This window comes from Schistocerca nitens, chromosome 3, assembly GCF_023898315.1.
Source record: "Schistocerca nitens isolate TAMUIC-IGC-003100 chromosome 3, iqSchNite1.1, whole genome shotgun sequence".
In the NCBI taxonomy this organism is placed as follows: Eukaryota; Metazoa; Arthropoda; class Insecta; order Orthoptera; family Acrididae; genus Schistocerca; species Schistocerca nitens.
Genome location: NC_064616.1, coordinates 636946165 through 636971278, shown reverse-complemented (window position 1 = coordinate 636971278; position 25114 = coordinate 636946165). Strand labels below are relative to the sequence as shown.

The following is a 25114-nucleotide window of genomic DNA, read 5'->3' as shown; positions in this document are numbered from 1 at the left end:
GCTGTCAACAAGTGGGCTCTATCGGCTACGCGATAAAATTCAAATACAAAAATATAAAATTTGATTCCAAAAGTGGCCGATAGGTGGCTTTGGATGCTGTCGCTGCTTAGAGAGACTATACAGGCTCTCTAATGCTGCTATACTGAAAATGCTATGACAGTTGTACGGCGAGTCATTCAGCTAACATGAGAAAGTGCGTTCCACGAGTTGCGGCTGAGTTACAATTAAAGATTTCAGCTGTGTAGCGAATCCTGTGGACACCCTACTTTTTTTGGCACTAAATAGTATTTAACACATTCGTGCGGTGCAACAGATGGACGAGTAGGCGAACACCAGGCATGCCATGATCGTTATCTAATTGATCTGTTTCCATATGATTCGCCGGTAGGTCTATTTTCATTTGAAGGGTTATTTACTACTTAAACCTAACTAACCTAAGGACATCACACACATCCATGCCCGAGGCAGGATTCGAACCTGCGACCGTAGCGGTCGCGCGGTTCCAGACTGTAGCGCCTAGAATCGCTCGGCCACACTGGCCGCCTAACAGACAAAAATGGTGACTTTTGTGAACGAAAACCTGTATTTGTTTCACGAGGGGACCACTACTTTCCCTAAATTCCGTAATCGAATCATCGCTTTTGACTGTTGTACATTTACTGGGGGCGCGCACAGACTGTCCACCGTACTTCCCCGACCTGATCCATGCGATTGTGTTATGTGCGGATATTTGATGTATATACAAAGGCCACGTGTGCTGGAGAAGCGCACCACAAATCCTCTGACTCTGTGGGGCGACGACAGCGCCCGCATTTGTCGAGAAGCATTGGAACTGTAGAAAGTTTATCCCATTTTGACTGGTTTCCTAGTGGAAAGAACTCATGTTGCAACCTTGTATCGCTTGGCGCTTTTGCACTTCTTCGAAGTTAGGGAGCCGATTATGAAACATTCGGAAATAACTTTTTTGATGGTGACTGCTAATTAAACTTTATTAAGAAGTTGTTTCATTCAAATAGCCAGCAGTTCCCTTTCATTGATCAAAATAACGTGTTCTGGTGCAGACAAAAACAGTTTTCTTCGTGAAAGTTACCTTTTTGTTATTAACATACCCAAAGCAATAGGAAATCTCGCGTTAATATTGTTAAATGGCAGCACCGGATTTTCTAGACAAACTCGCTACCCACTGACGACGAGTCATGAGGGACGATCCGTTGCAGACCAAGTGGATTCGAGTGCAAGTAACAGTTTTCGAGAAATCTAAGCATTCGATCCGCTAAACGTATACTTGAGGGGGAAATTTGTTGGTAATTGGGATTGTGACCAGGTGCTAATAGATCTGCATTCATCTCTCAGCTTCTGTGCGCGTGGTTTAAAATTGCACTACTTTTTTGTCTCTAAAAAGAAAAATAGGGCAGACAGAGTTACCACTTACAAGATCTACCTGCAACATGTTTTGAAACCCGAAGCCACACACAAAGAAATTGCTTAGAAGTAAATTTTGTCTGGTCTGCGTTACTGCCAACATCCCTTAACCAATTGCAACAGCAGGCCGACCGAATTAGCGTGGAAACTATCTTCCACGATGACATCGACACTTCTGTGACCATCTCTATGCATGATTGCAGTACTACATTGTAGCTGGAAGAGGCTGTGCCGGAAACTGACCCCTTATAACTTTCTGACCCCTGCCGTTTACTGAGTAGACCCCTTCTCAACAACTGACGGATACCATTCACTGTTACCTCGGTGCTCATGCCGCTGCTGTGTTAAGGGGATTTGGAACGCCCTATACCGACAATGTTAAATTTAGTGAGTTGGCTTCCCTGTATTTCAGGAACCACTGTAGCCATTGACATGAAACTTTTACAGGACATTAATCTTTATGTTCTGAGTCTACTGAACTACAATAATTGCATTTCAGCCACTGCTTTCGAAAATACAATTTTTAATTACACGCTTAAAATTATGCGTACTTTTTTGTACGTTATCCTAAATAGTTTTAATTATACATAACATTATGTTCTTCTTTTAGTTCAGTAGACTCAGAATATGTGTATTATTACTCCCTGAAAATCTGAATACTCTACTCGAAGTGCCGGCCGCTGTGGCCGAGCGGTTCTAGGCGCTTCAGTCCGGAACCGCGCTGCTTCTGCGGTCGCAGGTTTCAATCCTGCCTCGGGCATGGATGTGTATGATGTCCTTATGTTAGATTTAAGTAGTTCTAAGTCTAGGGGACTGATGACCTCAGATGTTAAGTCCCATAGTGCTTAGAGCCATTTGAACCATTTCTACTCGAAGTGGTTTCTGGGATTCAGCGAAAAATGCAACAGAAAATGTAAATTTTTCAGGAACGGCTTCTAAAGTTTCAAAAGACTGTAACTCACTTAATACATGCTTAATTTTTTTTAATTTTTGGTCACTCAGAAGCACCGTGTACCATACTGTATATCATCTTCTTGATCTTTTTCCAAGTTTTTTCTTCTTTCTGGACTCCTTAGTGGCCAACTATGCTACATACTCTGCTTTATCAATGCGAACCTTCTCCATCCGTTCAAGTTCTCCGATGCAGTTTGCTCCATGATTAATTCCCATATGCTGTAGCACTTTCACCCTACCAACGTTGCCATCATTAAAAGCAATAACAGCATCACTGACATCCCACTTTAGTGTCTTCATTCCAACAAAAACGTTTTTTTTGTAAGCGAGTCCATATAAGATTATTGAACGACTCATTGGTATTTTGAGTCTGACCATGCAAACACTTCTTCAGTAGATCAGGATTTGCCAGGTCTTTGTAAGTAGATTTTATGATACCCATGACTGCTGCTGGGATGGAACGTTCATGGCTGTATGAAGTGTTTGAGTACTGGGCATTGTGGTAATTGCACCATAAATCAGGTCCAGGAGGGCAAAGGTGGTGTACTGGTTTTTCATCAGTTGGCAGTCTGTGGAAGTAGGTAGCCCATACTGCCTGCTTTATTTTCAACAAATCCTCAGTATTATTTCTAATGGCCATCCCATAATATTGCTGTAGTTCATCAATCGTTTTGTGTGTCAGCCTGCCTCTTACGGTTTTACAATCAGAAAGTTTCTTGTCTCTCAAACTTTGTTTCAACTTCCTCAACCTGGTGTCCATCCTTTTGTGGACATGACCACCACATTCCAGTTTTGTCATAATCTTCTCACCTTAAGGCTGAGCGGCACGTAAAAATTTTAACATTTGAACTGGTGTAGATTATATTTAAAAAATAAAATAAAATACTTCCCATGTGAGTTTATAAGTGATATATAAATATATCATTTTATTCGGAAAATTGCAAATTTTATAATGAGATAAAAATCCGAAAATGTGAAAAAAAATTTCGTTCTAACTCCCCTTAAATGTAAGAAATTAAGTTTTTTTTTACTTTTTTGTATTATGCGGTTATTATGATCTTACGTCTTATGAGCCCTTTCTATCTTTAACAGATTACCGAAAGTGCTTACACGAGTAAATAAACGCGATTGCGTTTGTTTTTCTACAATAATATACTGAATTGTGCGCCAAGAAATCGATCCGTATGTCTGCCCCTGTCGTTAATCTACAATGCACAGCATTTTTAATATTTGAATAAAATGTTAGACTATTGTTTCATCGCACTCATTCTTTCACTATTGCGTTAAAACTTTGTGCTCCCTTCGCAGAAGTGTGCGTATGTGGTAATAATGATTCGATGCCATACACTGATGATGTATACAGCAGTTCGTGCAAAATAAGGCATATCGTTGCGACAAGGCCTCGAAATGGTACAGTAGCTGTTCGTTAGCTAATGTCTTGGCATATATCCCTGGACGTCTAGTTGGACACTGGAAACGTCGGTCTTCAGAGCATGAGTACGGTGGGGTGGAACAATGTACCGAAGGCACCGCTAAAAAAGAGCAACTCTTAAGGTAACCTGGCCGACTGAGAATTAACTTGCCCAAGGCCAGATGCATCCCTGGACGTCTAGTTGGACACTGGAAACGTCAGTCTTCAGAGCATGAGTACGGTGGGGTGGAACAATGTACCGAAGGCACCGCTAAAAAAGAGCAACTCTTAAGGTAACCTGGCCGACTGAGAATTAACTTGCCCAAGGCCAGGAGAGGGTAGCCGCCAGACATACAAACATTTCTTTGAGTATTAGTTTTGCACATGAAAAAAAGTTGGCACCAAGAAGACCTACTGCAAGCAACGGATTAATGACGCTAAACCCCGTGGGATGGAAAAGGCACAATGGACGAACAAGCGCTAGTAAATGATGGGACAAAGAAGAGCGAGAGTAGAACGACAGCTTGGCACACGGGTCTGTGCTATTGGGGTCTTGGAGGGGTCAAGATGCCTCACTTAACAGCACGGCATAGGACCACCCCTACTAATGTATAAACGTAGTATCAGCTAAGAACGCAATAGGTCCGTTTAGGGCTCACATAAATATGGCTATGACACAATAGAAAGCACACTCAGCGCTAGTGAGAGAAGAGATAATTAGATGGCACGCAAAACTAGCTGTCAGGCACATACATGAAGGAAAAAACCATCTAAAAGAAATACGTAGATTAAAATGTGTACGTGCAAAAGGTAAGAGATCATACGAATTATGTAATAAAGATGCCCATGTATGAGCAAAGGAAATAGGTAAAGGTCAAATGATGGTAGCGTGATACTAGCGAATGAAGTGTGTCATAAAGGCCCAGTTATGCGCAGTAAATTGGCTAAAATTGAAAGTGCATGTACAGCGCATGCACTAAGTAACCTCAATAACCAACAGAATCAGACATCAAGGTACCAGAATCAGGAGTTTCAAAAAGAAAGATCTGTCCTTAGACGTAAAAAATACATAACAATGTAAAAATGAAAATGTCATAAACTAAATCCCCTTAAATATCCCATGACAATCATCCCCGTAACTTCTCTCATACCAAAAAGGGTGGTATTAAAATAAATGCTGTCGTGTGAGACGAAGTAAAACAGACACCAGGAAATATGATTGCAGCAACATTGTAAAAATCGGTAACTTTGAATCATTATGTAATTGAATTTTTACTAATAAGTTGGTCGTTCAGTAAATTATCGTTATCGACATACACGTGTTTAAAAATTTCTGACTTCTCGAGCAGATTGAGCTTTTCCCCCTTCTGAGCAAGATGTTTTCCAATGTGGGAGACTGATGCCCGCTTGACTTAAGTTGCTTGGAAGAAGCGGAATGCTGTTTAACCTAGCCTTTCTCAGTTGTCAAACGCACACAGATCCTGCATACTTAAGTGTGAGGGGTCGCTCATTCTGATTGTAATTGTGTTGAAATTTATTACCGGTAGTGAAGACAACACGCGTGTCCTGATTTCAGGAAGCTTAGGCAGGCCGTATGAGAGATTCGTCGTGAACGGTATCCTCACAAATCTGGATTTCGAAAACAATGAGACGGGGTGAACTTTACTCTCAGTTACTGATAATGTTTCTTTATACACTTTATCTAGTATTGCAGGACTGTAAGCGTTGCTTAGAACAATGTGTTTCAAGTCCCCTAATTATTTTTCTATGGAAGATGGGCTGAGCGGTATCTCACCAGTGCGGAATACCATAGATTTGAAAAGGTCAGTTTGTACTAGTGAGACGTGAACTACAGGGTCGCTAGTGGTGGATACGATAGATGTTAAATAGAATCCCATGAAGCTGAAGTTGCAGTTCTAAATAGTAAAGCATTCTGTTATGGACCATCGCGTCGTGAGTGAATATCACGTTTGGGTGTAAGGCATTAAATTCTTCTGCTAATAAGGGAATGTCAGAGACAGGGCCGTTCGAGATAATAATGATGTCGTCTAGACAACGGCGACAGAAGAGGACGTGATGCATGAATGCATTTTAATCCATTTGTTTTACATAGTTTTATATTCATGTACGCGCCTTATGGCTACTTTAGCCCGCCATTTGCTTATCTTATTCCACGCCCACACTGTGTGTACTTTTTTGTCTGCCTAAGGGCTACACACGCACCGACCAACCGATCGATCGACCGACAAATTGGACGTGTGTACTGTGTAAGTGTTTTGACCGACCAATCGATCGACGAAATTTCCTTGTCAGAATGTCCCGCGGATAGGACCACCCAAAGGCCGAAACCCCAACCCCCACCACAAATTGTACCTTGTGTACCGCTGTCGTGCCATCGTGCCAACTGCACGACGTAAGTTCGTCTTTTGTCACTGCGTGCGGGATTAATTGCTGTTCTAATATCGTATACATCACAGGATGTAGGACGTACAGCGACATAGATTCAAAAAATGAAGCACTTTTTCATTTTTCAAATAAATCCATAATCGTTTCATGTGGCCCACAGAGAGAATAAAAGTCTGTCGACGTTCTGTATTTCAGATTTTAGGCTTTATTTCAGTTACTTACCGGAAACGAAATCTAAAAACAGAAATATCGGCATTCAATAAAATATACTTGCTTTATTGTTATCAGTGTTAAAAAAAGGTCCAGCCTGTATCCAAGCCCTATGCTATGAAGAGCGAAGTGTGGGATTTTGTTTACGGCACTAATAGTTGGTAAATGCTTCATTCCTTACCTGTCTGTTGTTTTATTTATTAGACGATGTACGCCACCACCATCTGCAGTCTTTCTTCTTCGAATTTGAAATGAGTTCCTTGACGTCACCGATCATCTATTATTCTACATACATAAATTAATATCGTTTTAATGAAGGTCTTTTGTTTTATTTGTTTTGATTTACCATCATGTGTTTCCTCAGTCAACTATAAATCATGTTGCAAGTTTCAGAACTCAGTTCAGTTAATAAATGTAGGGATACAACAGCGCTGAATTTGAGGTCCTCTTTAACTTCTGTTAGCGGCTAAAAATCGTAATGTAGCTAACAGCCTCTTCGTTCAGCTTACAGCCTCTCTCATGACTATATTCTTTTTCGTCAAGAATGGTTTGATGATGCTCGACAGCTCCGAACTACATGATTAATCCATTCTTAGATAATTATGAAAATAATCGGCTCCCAGCTGCTTAAGTAACAGAACTTGGGGGAATTTCTTTTCTTGCATTAGCGACTTCTTTGCTCACAGCTTCCTCTCGGCTTGTTACTTCTAAAACAGCCAAGGCAAACCCCCGTTTTTGCTTCTATGTAAAGCCCAGTGGGATCTCGTAGAAGATAAACTCAGTGAACTAAAGGCCAAATCAGAGCAACATGACGGTACTGTAATGGCGGAGTGCAGTCGGTTGGGATGTTTGTAGGCTGTCACGGAAGTGGTCGGTCGGTCGGCCGATAAATTGGTGGGTGTGTACGGAAGTAAAGTCCTATTTGTGTGAGTGCAAAACGGACCTGTTATTCCGTTCACAGCAGATGCCGTGTTTATACTTTCGTAAGCGTGGTCCAATGCTGTGCTGCTATGGCGGCGTCTTACTGGTTAAATGAAATTTGTTATATCGTATCGTGGCCTTTATTAGACATAACGATGTATCGTTGAGACGTTCGTGACATCCTGCTTGTTGACATTCCTTCCTGGATCTTCAGCCTATGATTTATTGTTGTTCTGATATTTCGACAGTATGAGTGGCTAGCGTTCTTCACCATTGGCCTTTTGTTACTGGTGACGCCGATAATGCCAGCCATTCGTACTAACGAACTCCCAGAGAAACGAATAACATGATATGTTTGCATATGCAGTTCTGTCTGTTGTAGATCGGGCGTAGGATGTTTTCTATAATTTCTTACTTCTTTCATCTCTAATGATCTGTATCTGTGAAACATGGGAAGTTGCACTAGAATCAAGTTAATCTGTAGGTGGCAACGCAATTCAGTTAAAAAGCTAGGCAAATAGCGGGATGGTTCCTTTGAAAGGGCACTGCCGACTTCCTTCCCTAATGCGAAGAGACCGATGACTAAGCTGTCTGGTCTCCTCCCCCTATACAACCCAACCCAATTCAGTTAAAAGGCAAGAGCGTATCGTCTGCAACAGGTGAAGCGCTGTGCCATTCAAATCAACGTTCGGCTTTAGGATTATGGTTTGCTCATTATGTGAAGTATTTCTGTTGTACGTGTAAATTTAACTCAGAGTTTTTATATGAAACAAGCGCAAGTAATGTTTTTATGTTTGTGGCAACAGATAGGTATTATGGTGAAAATTTTAAGCGCTCCAGAGTGAAACACACCATTATTCAAGGTGGACGACGCGAACTGTGTAAATATTTTGCGACGTAGAACATTTCAAAGACTGACAAGCCACTTTTATTTGTTTGTATCTGGTTTCAAGCACAAAGCGCTCATCTTCGCAATTTTTCATTTGTTTTTAACGTGTAATCATGATCATTCTCGCGGCGTCATAGATCATATTTCTTCCCCATTCTGTACGCGGTGTTATGAAGGATATATGGAGCTGATAAGCGTATAGCGTCGTAAACGCGGGACTGAGCTTGGAGCACGTTGACGTGTGTGCTACGTCCGTTCAGTAGACGTTTAGGAATGGTCCTGATGACAGCTGACAATGTGTATGGTGTGTGTAGCGTGTGAATTGTTTGGCAGTGAGAAATAAATGAATGGCATAGCACTAGTTTTTACAATACTAAATATCTTCTTTTCAAAACAGTGTTGTATACTAGGGATAAACCGAACGAAGCTGCTGTTTTCAACAGACTCGCCTCGTATTCGGAAGAATGGAGTCTCCAAAAGTCTGCTATCTCCATCTGGCGATCCTTACGTCGGTTTTCGTATTTTTCCCTAAATGACTTCAAGCAAGAGTTCCTGCCATAAGGCCACCGCCGGCTATTTTTCCCCATCCTTGTCAAACTAGACCATTAAGTCCGTGCATATATGAACTATATATTTTGGTTCATTTCTTAATTCGTAATACCATGACATGGGTCGGTATCTGCTTCTTTTTCTTTTTCTGCTGCTGCTGGCGCGCTGCATAACGCTTAACGAATCAGATGTCGAAAGTAACTCGCGTGCTCTGGCGAAATAGGATACACAGCAGTCAACAACAGAACTGACCTGTAGCGAGTTTTAAATGTGTTCAGAATTATAGTCATCCCTTTTACTGCACAAATATCTGATTGTACAGCTATACATCGCAAGTCAGCAAGGGGTGTGTAACAGAGGTACTTTATGCACCACTTCCACCTACAGCGCCCCCACCCCTTTTGATTTCCAATCGCGAATTGTGCGCTTTTTCGACCTGCATTTTACATAGCTGGTTTGAATCTTTTTGTTCATTTCTGGAAAACAAATATAAAGAAAATTGCTTATGTTTGATGTGGGAATGTATTTTAATTGCCTTGCTGTAGTTTCACAGTTGATACACATAGGTGTGCGGAAAGTTAAGATCATCTCGCACTTTGTTTATAGTTTACTGTACGTTCCTTCGATAACAACATCTGACTTTCGCGAGGTACACAGCCAGATATATTCAACGTGTGGCCGTTGGCTACTAAATTTCCGAAGATGCTCGCGTCTGACGAGTGAAACATGTCGAAGAAAGAAATTTTTATGCGAATCGTCGTTGCTACACAGTTTCATTTCTAGCGGTCGCTGTTCCCCCTGCAAGCATTGTCTTCCCTCGCTCAATAACAATCGTGCGCGTTGATAAAGTCATTGCCAGACTGTTATCTGGACGTATTGGAGCGAACGGTCAACCGACACGCAGTCTAAAACCACGGAAGTATTTTAAAGCAAACCTCGCGGGCGGTGAGTGGGGTCTCGTTCTTAACGCAAGATCCTTGAAAAACTCCTCAGGTGGTTTAGTACTGATTGATTTTTCCGTATACGAGGCGAGAACAGCGCCGTACAGGAGCGGAATGCTGCGTGCGGGAGGGTAAGCAAACGCGAGGCGCGGGCTGCACGTGTGACGAGGCAAGGTCAGACAACAGCTGAGTCACGCCGACTTGCACTTGTGGCGAGGCCAGCGCCACGCCGCGTCAGTTGCCGCAAACACAGCCACAGCCCTCCGGCTGCTGCCGAGTGCGGCCGCACTGCTCTACTCCCAGGTCACTAATGCTTGTAAACATTTTTCTTGGCAACTGCCTTTGTTCTCTTTGCTCTGACGACTCTTTCCCTTTGCAGCTCGCATGCCAGTGCCCTTTTTTCATAGCAACGCATAGACTCGTGAGGATACATTTTTGGACCCTTACATCTACATCAATACCAAACAAGCCACCAGATCGTGTATTGCGGAGGGTACGTCTGGTACCACTATTTGATCCCCCTTCCCTGTTCCACTCGTGAATGGTGTGTGGGAAGAATGATTGTTGATAAGCCTGTGTATTACCCATTTTTTTTCCATTACGATTAAGTTCGCCCTGGATAGTTGCTCATAGGTGTTTTACGGTAGACACTGTTTCCAACAATTTGTCATCAACAGTGTAGTTTTACAGTAGCGGATTTTTTCCGAGGTACGCGCAATATGTTACATTTATTTACGCTAATGGTTAACTGCTAATCCGTGCACCATTCATCAATCCTCTGTAGGTCATTCCGCAAATCGATACCGTTTTCTGGAGTTGCTTCTTTCTTATAGACAACTGCATCATCTGCGAACAGTCATAAAGAGCTTTCGACGCTTTCTGTTGGCTCATTTACATACATTGTAAACAGTAATGGTCCTGTCACACTTCCTTGGGGTACTCCCGAACTTTGCATCTGTCGATTTTGTTCCGTTGAGAGCGACGTGTTGAGTTCTATCTGCAAGGAAGTCTTGAATCCAGTCGCAAATCTAGTCCGATACTTTGTCAGCTGGTACTGTTTTCACTAGATGGCAGTGCGAGACGGTGTCAAATGCGTTCCTGAAGTCAAGGGACACGGCAACAACTTGAGAGCTGTTGTCTACAGCGCTGTGGATGTCATGGAGAAATGAGCTAACTGGGAGGGGGGAGGGCGTGAGTGTTGAAAATTATATTTCCTGATTCTCACAGTTGACTATTTGTATTCCACATCTATATCTGTGCTGTACGAGTCACTGTAAAGTGAGCTGTGTTTAAAATTTCAGTTATGTGGCTCATCAGGAAGTTAGTTGAAAATCCGTTACAAAATTTATATGTACATACAGATAAAGTTGCCTAAAATAACGTATTAAAAATGGATTGATATGAAGACGTGTCAGAATGGCAGAAAGAGCTGTGGTGTTTGTGGGTGTATATGATCAGGCCGTGAATGAGCTTGCTCGATCTGGTGGTGTATCAGTGCGCACTAACCAACGTGTCTACAAGGAATGATGTCTCACTCACAGCCATGTAACGCAGCGTAAAAACAGTAGTTGTAAAACTTTGCTAATCGACAGGCATAGAGATGAGTATCACACCTTGTCAACGAAAATCTATTTTAAACCCTACAGTAAATGCTGCTGTCCGTGAACGCAGGTCCATCTTATGCAGTTTCCGAGCGAACATCGTGAAGGGGACAGTGTGCAGTGGACACGTGGAGTCCGGTACCTCACGAAGGCCAATTGCGCACAACAACCACAGAAACTGGGGAGCCGGGCAGGGTGGCCGAGAGGTTCTAGGCGCCTCAGTCTGGAACCGCGCGACCGTTACGGTCGCAGGTTCGAATCCTGCTTCGGGCATGGATGTGTGTGATGTCCTTAGGTTAGTTAGGTTTAAGTAGTTCTAAGTTCTAGGGGACTGATGACAGATGTTAATGGCTCAGAGCCATTTGAACCATTTTTGAAACTGAGGATTCAAATGGTTCAAATGGCTCTGAGCACTATGAGACTTAACATCCAAGGTCATCAGTCCCCTAGAACTTAGAACTACTTAAACCTAACCAACCTAAGGACATCACACACATCCATGCCCGAGGCAGGATTCGAACCTGCGACTGTAGCGGTCGCGCGGTTCCAGACTGAGCGCTTAGAACCGCTCGGCCACACCGGCCGGCGAAACTGAGGACTACCTGACTGGAGGTGAGTAGTGCGGTCCAACAAGTTGCGACTTTGCTTCTTTTTTGTACAATGCGAGGTGTAGATAACACCAACGGCTCAGTGAGGCGATTAACTCCAGTGTCTGCAGGGTGTAGTTAATGCAGAGGATGGTTCTGTGTTTTTGGGGGTGTTGTTCATACAACCACTTAGCTCCACGCGTGATTTTTATTTCATCACCATCAGTGAGCAAGTGTTGCGTAGCGTAGGTTTCTGTATTTTTGAGATAAATTTACTATGAACGTTCCCATCTTCCAAGAAAACAGCTGTGTTCGGAGGGCTGCATGCAAATGATATTAGGTTCACATGTAATCAGGCGCCCTATCGCTCCTGACTGACCCGCTAAATCACTCCCGTGAGTATAAGATAATAATTATGCCACACCCCAACGGCTAACGATTTTTTTGACGACTGTGGTTTTTAGAAAGGATTGGTCGAGAGTAACGAGTCCCATCTCCTTTTATCTTCTATGATTATCAAATAGAATATTCGGTACTAGACACACAAAAAATTGCAAAATCTGCATGAAAAACCTCTCCACTGCGGAAGGTTAACTGTTTGGTGTGGTTTACCTCGCACCTGCGTTATTGGGCTTTCTTGTGTATGTGTTGTGTCCTAACACAGGGTAGAGGGACGACGGAGGCGTATAGGTCAGTCTGCAGTTTCCGAGCGGTTAGGAGCAAATGCAGAAAGACAAACTTCCAATGAAGGCAGTTTGATAGCTTTGATCAGCATCATACACTGTCACAGGGCACCTAGGAGAGGAATGGATTTTGGAACGCTAAGATGCTCAGCGCAGGAGACTCGAGGAACTCAGGGATCTGATTAAGACTATTTATTTGCACTCAGAGTATCTACTATCTGAAGGCTAATTCTAAACATTAGAAAAAGCAAAGGATGCTACTGGTTGCACAAACGAAGTCAGTGTCTGAGTCCGTGCTGTGGGAGCTAAGAGAAACACCAACCACTGGCCGAATGAATAGTACGAACTCCGAGAGCAGCACTCAAAGTGAGAAAAACAGACTTGTCAGAACTTATCCGAGGCTGGCGACGATCGACTCGGAGTTGGCGTCGCAACGATCTAACCGAGAGCCCTCTGTAACAACAACTTGGGTTTTTGAAGGATTGAGGCGACGCAATGTTTCTCGCTTCCTATAGACGGTCCCCCAATCCACCGGCACCTTTCAGGCTTCGGCCAATCGGAAGAGTGGCTGTGCAGCTCCAGGGCGTCTCTGGCCTATCACATTCAGATTCCTACCCTTCTGTTACTCGGTAGGTAGGGATATTTCTGGCCTTTACATTAACGAACTCCAAGTTTGGTAGCAACAGTGTTAAGATGAAAGTTGAACGTCACTGCCATTCCTTTTATGGCTCGCAACAATTTTATTTTAAGTCACTTGGTCCCGCCCGGAGGCCTCTCGTGTGTGCGGACCGCTGTTGTAGTGCTTCTACATCTACATTTATACTCCGCAAGCCACCCAACGCTGTGTGGCGGAGGGCACTTTACGTGCCACTGTCATTACCTCCCTTTCCTGTTCCAGTCGCGTATGGTTCGCGGGAAGAACGACTGTCTGAAAGCCTCCGTGCGCGCTCTAATCTCTCTAATTTTACATTCGTGATCTCCTCGGGAGGTATAAGTAGGAGGAAGCAATATATTCGATTCCTCATCCAGAAACGCACCCTCTCGAAACCTGGACAGCAAGCTACACCGCGATGCAGAGTGTCTCTCTTGCAGAGTATGCCACTTGAGTTTGCTAAACATCTCCGTAACGCTATCACGCTTACCAAATAACCCTGTGACTAAACGCGGCGCTCGTCTTTGGACCTTCTCTATCTCTTCCGTCAACCCGATCTGGTACGGATCCCACACTGATGAGCAGTACTCAAGTATAGGTCGAACGAGTGTTTTGTAAGCCACGTCCTTTGTTGATGGACTACATTTTCTAAGGACTCTCCCAATGAATCTCAACCTGGCACCCACCTTACCAACAATTAATTTTATATGATCATTCCACTTCAAATCGTTCCGTTCGCATACTCCCAGATATTTTACAGAAGTAACTGCTTCCAGTGTTTGTTCCGCTATCGTATAATCATACAGTAAAGGATCCTTCTTTCTATGTATTCGCAATACATTACATTTGTCTATGTTAAGGGTCAGTTGCCACTCCCTGCACCAAGTGCATATCCGCTGCAGATCTTCCTGCATTTCGTTGCAATTTTCTAATGCTGCAACTCCTCTGTACACTACAGCATCATCTGCGAAAAGCCGCATGGAACTTCCAACACTATCTACTTGATCATTTATATATATATTGTGAAAAGCTGTATGAACCCAGTGACGTGGTTCTCAGGAGCTGCCTCCGCTAAGACATGCCTTCTTGTGACCACCTTCTACTTTGACGTCTTACATCAGCGTCTAGCCGATGGATGGAGTTACCAGTTAAATCTCTGAAGTGAAGCTTCTCCCGTGGGACAGCTGCCCAGAGCGTCTGCAATTTGCAGGGCTCTAGCGTTACTGTTTACCTCCGGTAACCTAAACATTAACACAAAAAAAAAAAAAAAATGGCTCTGAGCACTATGGGACTCAACTGCTGAGGTCATTAGTCCCCTAGAACTTAGAACTAGTTAAACCTAACTAACCTAAGGACATCACAAACATCCATGCCCGAGGCAGGATTCGAACCTGCGACCGTAGCGGTCTTGCGGTTCCAGACTGCAGCGCCTTTAACCGCACGGCCACTTCGGCCGGCAAACATTAACACATTTGCCTGCTCTCTGCATTGTGTCTTTGATTTCCTATCTTGGTGTGCCCTAGCTGACTTCCAAGAGTCTTGAGCTTAACAGTGTACACCTCAATATATCGGTGTATATATATATATATATATATATATATATATATATATATATATATATATATATGTGTGTGTGTGTGTGTGTGTGTGTGTGTGTGTGTGTGTGTGTGTGTGTGATGGTTTGTTTTTGTAATTACTTCCTGCCAGAATGTAGAAGCCGACCCATTAAGGTGCGGTTGCTAGCCGTACATAAAGATCAACTATAGTTTTAAAATTCCTTCAATACGTGGGGATGTGGAATGTGTTCTTTGGTCACGTGACCTCGACCCATGTGATTATTTTTTCATGGGACACTTAAAAGTTCAAGTTTACATGGAGAAACACTTACCCACAAATTCCTTCCCGGCATTACAATGTGAGAAATTCAGCAGTTTCCGCGCATAATTCTAAAAAAGAGTGTGGACAATTTAGCCACTCGTCTGCAAGAATATCTAGATCAAAGTGAGCGCCACCTAAGAGGATGTGATTTTTTTTTTTTTTGCTTCCATTTCGTTGTGTATCCTCAAATGTCAGTGTGCTACTAATTTATAAAAATAGTGCGTTTTGTAGTTTATTAAAAATAAGTATGTGACAGTCTTCTCAGGAATACCATTCCTCTCTGCCGGTTCCTGTTTACTGGTTTTTGTAGTGCTGAGAAAGGAAGGATGTTCCAACGTATTTCTTTATTTCCTTTTTAATAGAGAGGCTTAACTTCAGCATATTTCAGCGAGTCGGGAAATGATCCATTGATAGATCTTCGGAACACAAGTTGCTAAAGATGTTGCTAAACACGGAAATGCGCACTGTAATTAAGTTTGTCACAGCCACTAGAATTTTTCGATGTGAAAAATTGATATTGAGATATACCTAATGCCTCAACCTGACACAAACAACTGGAAAGAAAGAAAGAAGGAAGGAAGGAAAGATGAGACGTGTAGCTTCTCGCTACATCAAGATCAATGGAGACTGAGGACGGGGTTGACTGGGCAAGAATGGGAAAGTAAATCGACTCTAGTCTAACTGAAAGAACCAGTCTAACATTCACCTTGATTTATGGAAATCGACGAAAGTTAAGTTCAAGTTGGGAAAGTCGAACGAGGACTTGAACCCTGCTCCACCCGTATGTTTTAGCCTGTAGTGTTGCAACCAATCAGCCACCACGCTCAGTAAATTTGGTACAACTGATTGTGCTTTATGTGGTAGACTCCAAAAGAAACTGAGGCATCTTGTTGCCCATTTTCGATCGTTACACATAGAAGTACCTTTGTGTGATTGTCTATCGAGCAAAGTGGCCCCGGAGTTGGGACACTGAATTCGTATTCGTGAGGATCGCGTTTCAAATACACGTCCGTTTACTTTGATCTACATTTTACATGGTCTCCCTGAATCATGGGAGGCGGTAAACAGGACGGTTGATTTGTTAAAGCCATGGCCGATATTTTTTCTGATCATCGTTAACTTTGAGCTTGTGCTGCATCTCTAACGACCTCGACGTAGATAGGCCAGTACCCTATCTTTCTTTCTTTCTTCCGTCCGTCCGTCCGTCCGTCCGTCCGGTTTTGTACAGTGTCATGGCGTTGTAGTGTTGCTCTCAATGGACGAATCCCGACGACTTTTTTTCAAGTATTGTAGGTAGCAAGTTATATTTTTGTACAAATGCCGTTTCTTAACAGGAATGTAGTTTTCCGAGCTGAGAGTTACTGCCAACTCTGTTCATGATGCCGCGTGACGAATACACGTGTGAACTTTAGCACATCGCCTGGCTTGCCCAATCACCGTTATCTGTTTTCTTGGAAGACGTACCACAAGAGATTTTTGCTTAATTGAACAAAGTCTTTCAAAGCTGTAAACACGTACAATCCCCCCCTGCGGGTTCGGGGGTAAGAATAGGCCCGCGGTATTCCTGCGTGTCGTAAGAGGCGACTAAAAGGAGTCTCAAATGTTTCGGCCTTATGTGATGGTCCCCTCTCGGGTTTGACCTCCATCTTTCTAAATTATTCCGAAGAGCGAGCCAATTGGGGAAGGGCGCCTTACATGGTGCACTGTATCCGTCGTGCATTGAGACCTTTAGCCGACTTTTTCGTCGTTGCGATGGTGCCCCGCTCGTTTTCCGTCTCTTGGGCGGGGATACGTCACTGGGTGCGATTACCACGCTGCACTCTGCAGTGTTGCTTTTAACTGCGACGACGACCTTGAACATTTTTGCACCTAAGATCCAGCACGGTAGCCAGTCCGTTGTGGTGGGGCCGCCATGTACCCTCTTGGTTGTAGCCCCCTGACAACACAGGGATCGCTCTACTGATGCCTGCGCCGTTAACTCCCCACGTACGCCAAGGAGTAGATGCCCATCTCCCTGGGGCATCAGGACTCCCGGCAATGGACATCCTGCCAGGTGGCTATTGCTGCGGCTGGGTGGCGCCCGTGGGGAGGGCCCTTGGTCGGAGTAGGTGGCATCAGGGCGGATGACCCGCAATGAAGCGTGGTACATCATCTCTCGCTGGCGGCCAGCCGCCAGCAGTCTCTAAGCGTTCTCGGGCTCCATTTAATGCTCAAAAGTACGATCGAAAACGTTCTCCTCTCTAGCCACCCCGTGGGAGGAGCGTAAGTCTCAGTATGGAGATAATAGTTTTTCGCCCCGATTCTTAGTTTGCACGAGAGCTGATGGGGAGTCTTTTCTATCCACAAAGCCTCAGTTCTTCGTCGAGCATTTAGAGGACAAGTTTGGGGAGGTGGAGGGCTTGTCCAAAATGCGCTCTGGGCCAGTACTGATACAAACGGCATCCTCCGCCCAGTCACGCAGGTTACTTGCTTGTGACAAGTTGGGGGATGTTCACGCTACCATTACACCACATAAGAGTTTAAATATGGTCCAGGGAGTTATTTTCCATAGGGACCTACTTTTGCAGTCTGATGACGAGCTGCGCGCCAACTTAGAGCGTAGAGGTGTTCATTTCGTCCGGCGCGTTCATCGGGGTCCGAAGGACAATCAGGTTGCTACCGGTGCCTTCATCTTGGCCTTCGAGGGTGATACATTACCGGAGAAGGTCAAGGTGATGGTCTACCGTTGTGACGTCAAGCCCTATATCCCTCCCCCGATGCGGTGCTTTAAGTGCTGGAAGTCCGGGCATATGTCTTCCCGCTGCACTTCCAGCCTCACATGTCGAGATTGCGGACGCACATCACATCCCAATACTCCATGTGCCCCGCCTCCCCTCTGTGTCAACTGCGGAGAGCATCATTCCCCTTGCTCGCCTGACTGCAAAGTCTTTCAGAAAGAGCGCAAAATCATGGAATATAAGACCCTGGAGTGGCTGACCTATACTGAGGCCAAAAGGAAATATGACAGACTCCATCCTGTGAGAATGACATCTTCTTACGCAGCTGCTACAACGACTGTGCTAGCCCCATCAGTTTCAAGACTTCCAGCCAGCTCGATAAGCAGTACGACTCCTCCTGCCCCCTTGCCCGTGGGGGGCTCCACCCCACCGGTTGCTCCTGCGCCACCTACCTCAGGAGCAACATCCTCCCACCCGTCGGGGACGTCTGTCCCCGCTTCTCAGCCGGAGAAGCGTCTAACTTCTTCGGCTACTCTCGCCCGTAAGAGTTCCCTTGGGACCCTCCCTTCCCAGGGTTCCACAAGCGGGAAGGATGACGGCCGACAGTGGCATAAGTCCTCACCAGCGGCCGGGCGTAGGGCTTGACGATCCTCCTCCGTCCCAGAGACTGAATCGGTGAAGCCTTCCCAGCCGGTGAAACCCAAGGTTCAGCGAGAGAAGTCCAAGAGAAAGACCTCTAAGGCCAAAGAACTTGCGGTGGCACCAACCCCACCGCACCCTTCGCGCTCTGCGTCTGAGGATGAGGTCGAGATTCTAGCGTCCGCTGAGGACCTTGATCTCGCCAGTCCCTCAGACGCCATGGATGCCACTCGCACGGGTACTGAATTGGTGGCAGTGAGTGAACAAGCGGCGTAAATTGCCTTCCCAGTCCTTTCACGCCTTTCTCAGCCATGGACAATATCATCCTTCAGTGGAACTGCGGCGGTTTTTTCCACCATCTAGCTGAGCTCCAACAACTTATCAGCCTTCACCCTTTCTTCTGCATTGCTCTTCAGGAAACTTGGTTTCCAGCAATGCGAAACCCCGCCCTCCGTGGCTATCGGGGTTATTTTAAGAACCGGGCAGCATATGAAAGGTTGTCTGGTGGCGTCTGCCTCTATGTCCTTCACACTCTGTACAGCGAGTCTGTCCCTCTCCAAACACCTTTAGAGGCTGTTGCTGTTCGGGTGTGGACGCCACAGGCTGTTACCGTCTGCAGTCTTTACCTTCCACCGGATGGTGATGTCTCGCAGCATGTCCTGGCTGCGCTGATAGCCCAATTGCCGCCACCTTTCTTGCTATTGGGCGACTTCAACGCCCATAACCCTCTGTGGGGTGGGTCAGTGGCAACAGGTCGAGGCGCCACCGTTGAGCATTTATTGTCGCAGCTCGATCTCTCGATTTTAAATGATGGTGCCTTCACACACTTCAGTGGGGCGCATGGCACATACTCAGCCATTGACCTTTCAATCTGTAGCCCTAGCCTCTTACCGTCTGTCCAATGGAGTGTGCATGACGACCTGTGTGGTAGTGACCACTTTCCGATCTTTCTGTCACTGCCACAGCGTCACTCTTCTGGGCGCCCTAGCAGATGGGCTATGAATAAGGCTGACTGGGACTTGTTCTCCTCCACTACCGCTATTGAGCCTCTCTCTAATGATGACATTGATGCGGTGGTTCAATCGATCACCACCGGCATCGTTACTGCCGCCGAATCTGCCATTCCCCGTTCCTCTGGGTCCCCTTGGCGGCGGACTGTGCCTTGGTGGTCGCCTGAGATTGCTGCAGCGATTAAAGATTCGGCGGGCGCTACAGCGTCACAAGCGACATCCCTGCATTGAACACCTCATCACCTTCAAACGGCTGCGTGCGCGGGCCCGCCGCCTTATCCGCCAAAGCAAGCAGGAGTGCTGGGAGCGGTATGTGTCCACCATTGGCCTCCATGTCCCTCCATCGCAGGTCTGGGCCAAGATTCGACGCGTCTACGGCTATCGGCCACCTGTCAGCGTCCCTGCGCTCTCACTGAATGGAGCAGTTTGTACTGACTCCGACGTCATTGCAAACCACTTAGCAGAGCATTTTGCTATGAGTTCCGCTTCTGCGAATTACCCCCAGGCCTTCCGCTCCATTAAAGAGCGGATGGAACGTCGGAGCCTTTCTTTTCGCACCCACACTTCTGAATCCTACAATGCTCCATTCAGTGAGTGGGAATTTCACAGTGCCCTTGCCGCTTGCCCTGATACCGCTCCCGGGTCAGATAGCATCCACTGTCAGATGCTGAAACACCTTTCAGTGGACTGCAAGCGACGCCTCCTCGACCTGTACAACCGTCTCTGGGTCGAGGGTGAGTTTCCGTCGCAATGGCGGGAGAGCATTGTCATCCCCGTTTTGAAACCGGTCAAGAGCCCTTTGGAGGTGGACAGCTACCGCCCCATTAGCCTCACCAACGTTCTTTGCAAGCTTCTCGAACGGATGGTGAGCCGGAGCTTGCATTGGGTACTGGAGTCTCGGGGCCTTCTGGCTCCGTCTCAGGGTGGGTTCCGTAAAGGCCGCTCCGCCGCCGACAATCTGGTGAGCCTGGAGTCGGCCATCCGTACTGCCTTTGCCCGCCGTCAGCACCTGGTCGCTGTCGTTTTCGACATGAGGAAGGCGTACGATACGACATGGCGTCATCACATCCTTTCTGCGCTTCATGGATGGGGTCTTCGGGGCCCTCTGCCGATCTTCATCAGAAATTTTCTGTCGTATCGTACCTTCCGCGTGCAAGTCGCGGCCTCATATAGTTCCTCCCACGTCCAGGAGACCGGTGTGGCACAGGGTTCTGTTTTAAGTGTCTGCCTGTTTTTAATAGCCATTAACGGGCTCGCTGCGGCCGTGGGAAATTCAGTCTCTGCTTCCCTGTATGCTGACGACTTCTGCCTTTACTATAGCTCTACTGGCATTGCAGCTGTTGAACGTCAGTTACAGGGCGCTATCCGCAAGGCGCAGTCTTGGGCTGTAGCTCATGGCTTCCAGTTTTCGGCAGCCAAGACCTGCGTTGTGCATTTCTGCCGGCGACGTACTGTCCACCCGGAGCCGCGGCTTTATCTTGCCGGCGAACTTCTTTCAGTGGTGGAATCTCACAGGTTTTTGGGGGTGGTTTTCGATGCCCGGTTGACTTGGCTGCCTCATATCCGGCAGCTTAAACAGGCGTGTTGGCGGCATCTAAACGCTCTGAGATGCTTGAGCCACACCCGCTGGGGCGCCGACCGATCTACCCTGTTGCGGCTCTACCAGGCGTTAATCCAGTCCCGTCTGGATTATGGGAGCCTGGCTTATGGCTCATCATCCCCATCTGCGTTGCGGGTGCTGGACCCAATTCTCCACAGCGGGATACGCCTTGCCACTGGTGCTTTCCACACCAGCCCTGTGGACAGCATACTAGTGGAGGCAGGTGTCCCTCCATTGCGATTACGACGCCAACAATTACTGGCTGCTTATGCTGCCCATGTTTTTAGCTTGCCCGGGCATCCAAATTACCGTGTCCTGTTCCCGCAGTCAGTCGTCCATCTGCCAGAACGTCGGCCCCGGTCGGGTTGTCCGATCGCCGTGCGCGTCAAAGAGCTCCTCTCTGGGCTTGGGTTTTTCCCTGTTCCACCTTCTTTCCGGGCACCTCTGCGCACGCCCCCATGGTGTGTGCCTCGCCCTTGCCTTCGGCTCGACTTGGCACAGGGCCCGAAGGACTCAGTCCTTCCAGAGGCCTTCCGCCGCCGCTTTTATTCCATCCTGGCCACGTATCAGGGCTCTGGCATCGTTTACACTTACGGCTCGATGGTTGCTGGTCGAGTCGGTTATGCGCTCACTCTAGGGGACCATTCCGAACAACGTTCCTTAGCGGCTGGCTGCAGCGTTTACACTGCTGAGCTGGTCGCCATCTTTCGTGCCCTAGAGTATATCCGCTCCTGCTCCGGTGAGTCCTTCGTTATCTGTAGCGATTCCCTGAGCGGTTTACGAGCTCTCGACTGGTGATGGCTATCCACGAGTCCCTGCATACTCTTGCGCGTTGCGGCCGCTCTGTGGTCTTCGTGTGGACCCCAGGCCATGTTGGGATACTTGGCAATGAGAATGTTGACCGCCTGGCGAAAGAGGCCACTAGTAAATCATCTCTGGGGATTGGCCTCCCGGAGACTGATTTGCGGGCAGTCTTACGCCGCGAAGTTCTTTCGGTTTGGGACGCTGAATGGCGCAATCTGCCCACGCCCAACAAACTCCGTCCAATCAAGGTGACGACGACTGTGTGGCTGTCGTCCATGCGGGTCTCCCGCAAGGAGTCGGTTGTCCTCTGCCGGCTGCGCATTGGGCACACTCGGCTTACGCACGGCCACTTATTGCGCCGTGAGGACGCACCTCTGTCGCTGCGGCTCCGTTTTATCTGTGGTCCATATTTTATTGGAGTGTCCGCTTTTAGCTGTGCCCAGGCAGTCGTTCGCACTGCCTGACAGGCTCCCTGCCCTTTTAACAGATGACTCTGCTACGGCTGACTTAGTTTTACGTTTTATTCGGGCAGGGGGTTTTTATCATTTAATCTAAGTGTTTCTGTTTTATCTTATTGTTTTGTGTTGATTCTGGCCTTTGGCCTCCGGTTTTAAACTGATTTTTTAATGTGTTTTAAGTGGTTGGCTTTTCCTTTTTTTATTTCTATGGTCGACCAACCACCGTCACACACTGTGTGATTTTAGTTCGTTTTGTCAGTCCCGTTTGCTTTTCAATTTGCTGAACTATAGGAAAGACATTTTTTTCTACATAAGCATCCTGTAATAAAACCTCGCTACCCTCCGTTAATTTTTGTTGCGCTGATTGTCTTGGCCCTGTTTATTATTTTTCTTTGTAGTTTTTATGTAACGCTTTTGTAATTGAGTGTATAAATTGTTCCCCATTTTTATATGTATTTTGTCTTTCTTCTAGGTTTCCGGGACTTTCCCTTGGTACCATCACATGCCAAAGAAATAGGTAAGTATTTCCTATAGCGACAGTCGTAAATTCCCTATTAATTCTATACTAATGTCTCCAGGGCCAGTCTTGATCTTAAACTTTTGGGGATACCATGCAGTTTCGTTACTGCCAGTAAAGTTTATCCTTTCAGTTTCTGTATTAACACTTTTCTATCTCTCTGTTCTTTGTGCTATCACTTTCTGTTCATAAAAGCAGAGCAACCTGATTATACTGTAAGACATCCCGGAAAACACAGATTCAAAGATAATGAAAGACCCAATATATGTGTAGAATCGTAAAGATCTTACTAAGGAGAGCCTGGAAAGCAACTTTACTGTATGATTCAGGACGTGAACAAAGGGAAGGAAGGTGATTCACCATATTACTGAAGTGAACCCTGAGGTTAGAACAGTACTCATGAAAGGACAAAAAGCATAACCTGTTTTTCGTTCAGTGGTGGTAAAAGAGTACCAAGTAGTGAGGCACTGCATGAAATTCCATGGCCACTGCTATGTGTCAAAACATCCTGTTAAACATGCATCCAAGAAAAATCAGATGAGAAGATTTTGTCAAAATTTCAGAACTACGTGCTACTACAGAAAAGCAAACCTACTCTCGGAAATAGAAGCAGCATGGCGTATGATACACTTCCCACAGCTATGAAATGGAGATTTCCAGTGCAGGATACGAATCTGCAACAAAAACGGTATGGGACTCAGAGTAGCGACTTCACAAAAGAAACAAAAGGATACAGGACAAAAAGTATCCGATGCAGATAGAGATCGTGATGCAGCTTACTAGGCTGGAAGAGCCGATGACTCTTACTACAGCGAAAAAGCATCTAGTAACAGCCTCCTAAAGGGCGAGTATATTACTACTCCCGTACCTTATACTGTAAATTGGATCTATGTCAGCGTAAAAAACTTGTCGACGAATGTGGATACTCTAGAATACATTTTGAAATCGGCTTATACCAGATGAAACAAATTACATCTCTTAGAGAGACTATGTGATCAAAACTATCCAGACACTCCCAGAAACATACGTTTTTCATGTTAGGTGCATTGTGCTGCCACCTACTCCCAGGTACTCTTTATCTGCGACCTCAGTAGTCATTAGACATAGTGAGAGAGCAGAATGGGGCGCTCCGCGGAATTCACGGACTTCGAACTTGGTCAGGTGATTGAGTGTCAGTTGTCATACGTCTGTAAGCGAGATTTCCACACTCCTAAACATCCCTAGGTCCACTGTTTGCGATGTGATAGTGAAGTGGAAACGTGAAGAGACACGTACAACACAAAAGCGTACAGGCCGACCTCGTCTGTTGATTGACAGAGACTGCTGACAGTTGAAGAGGGTCGTAATGTGTAATAGGGAGACATCTATCCAGACCATCACACAGGAATTCCAAACTGCATCAGGATCTAGTGAACATACTACGACACGACAGTTACGCGGGAGGTAAGATAACGGATTTCACGGTCGAGCGGCTGCTCATAAGCCATACATCACGCCGATAAATGCCAAACGACGCCTCGCTGGTTCTAAGGAGCGTAAACATTGGACGATTGAACTGTGGGAAAACGTTGTGTGGAGTGATGAATCACGGTACACAATGTGACGATCCGATGGCAGAGTGTGGGTATGGCGAATGCGCGGTGAACGTCATCTGCCAGCGTATGGTATGTAGTGCCAACAGTAAAATTCAGAGGTGGTGGTGTTATGGTGTGGTCGTGTTTTTCATGGAGGGTGCTTGCACCCCTTGTTGTTTTGCGTGGCTCTATCACAGCACAGGCCTACATTGATGTTTTAAGCACCTTCTTGCTTCTCACTGTTGAAGAGCAATTAGGGATGGCGATTGCTTCTTCCAACACGATCGAGCACCTGTTCATAATGCACGGCCTGTGGCGGTGGTTACACAACAATAACATCCCTGTAATGGACTGGCCTGCACAGAGTCCTGACCTGAATCCTATAGAACACCTTTGGGATGTTTTGGAACGCCGACTTCGTGCCAAGGCTCACCGGCCGACATCGATAGCTCTCCTCAGTGCAGCATTCCGTGAAGAATGGGCTGCCATTCCGAAAGAAACCTTCCAACACCTGATTGAACGTGTGCCTGCAAGACTGGAGCTGCCATCAAGGCTAGGGGTGGACCAACACCATATTGAATTCCAGCATTACCGATGGAGGGCTCCACGAACTTGTAAGTCATTTTCAGCCTGGTGTCCGGATACTTTTGATCACATAGTGTACTTCATAAAAGCAATTCGTGATGACACA

The 25114-nt window shown here is 46.0% G+C and overlaps 1 protein-coding gene across 1 annotated transcript in view; it reads left to right on the top strand.

Moving 5' to 3' along the window:
* Positions 1-25114, top strand: part of LOC126249690 (kelch-like ECH-associated protein 1B) — a 461976-nt gene that overhangs the window by 37436 nt on the left and 399426 nt on the right. Inside the window, exon 2 of the mRNA XM_049951369.1 lies at positions 22805-22849. The gene's annotated coding sequence lies outside the window, so the exon portion shown is untranslated. The remainder of the gene's footprint in view (positions 1-22804; positions 22850-25114) is intronic.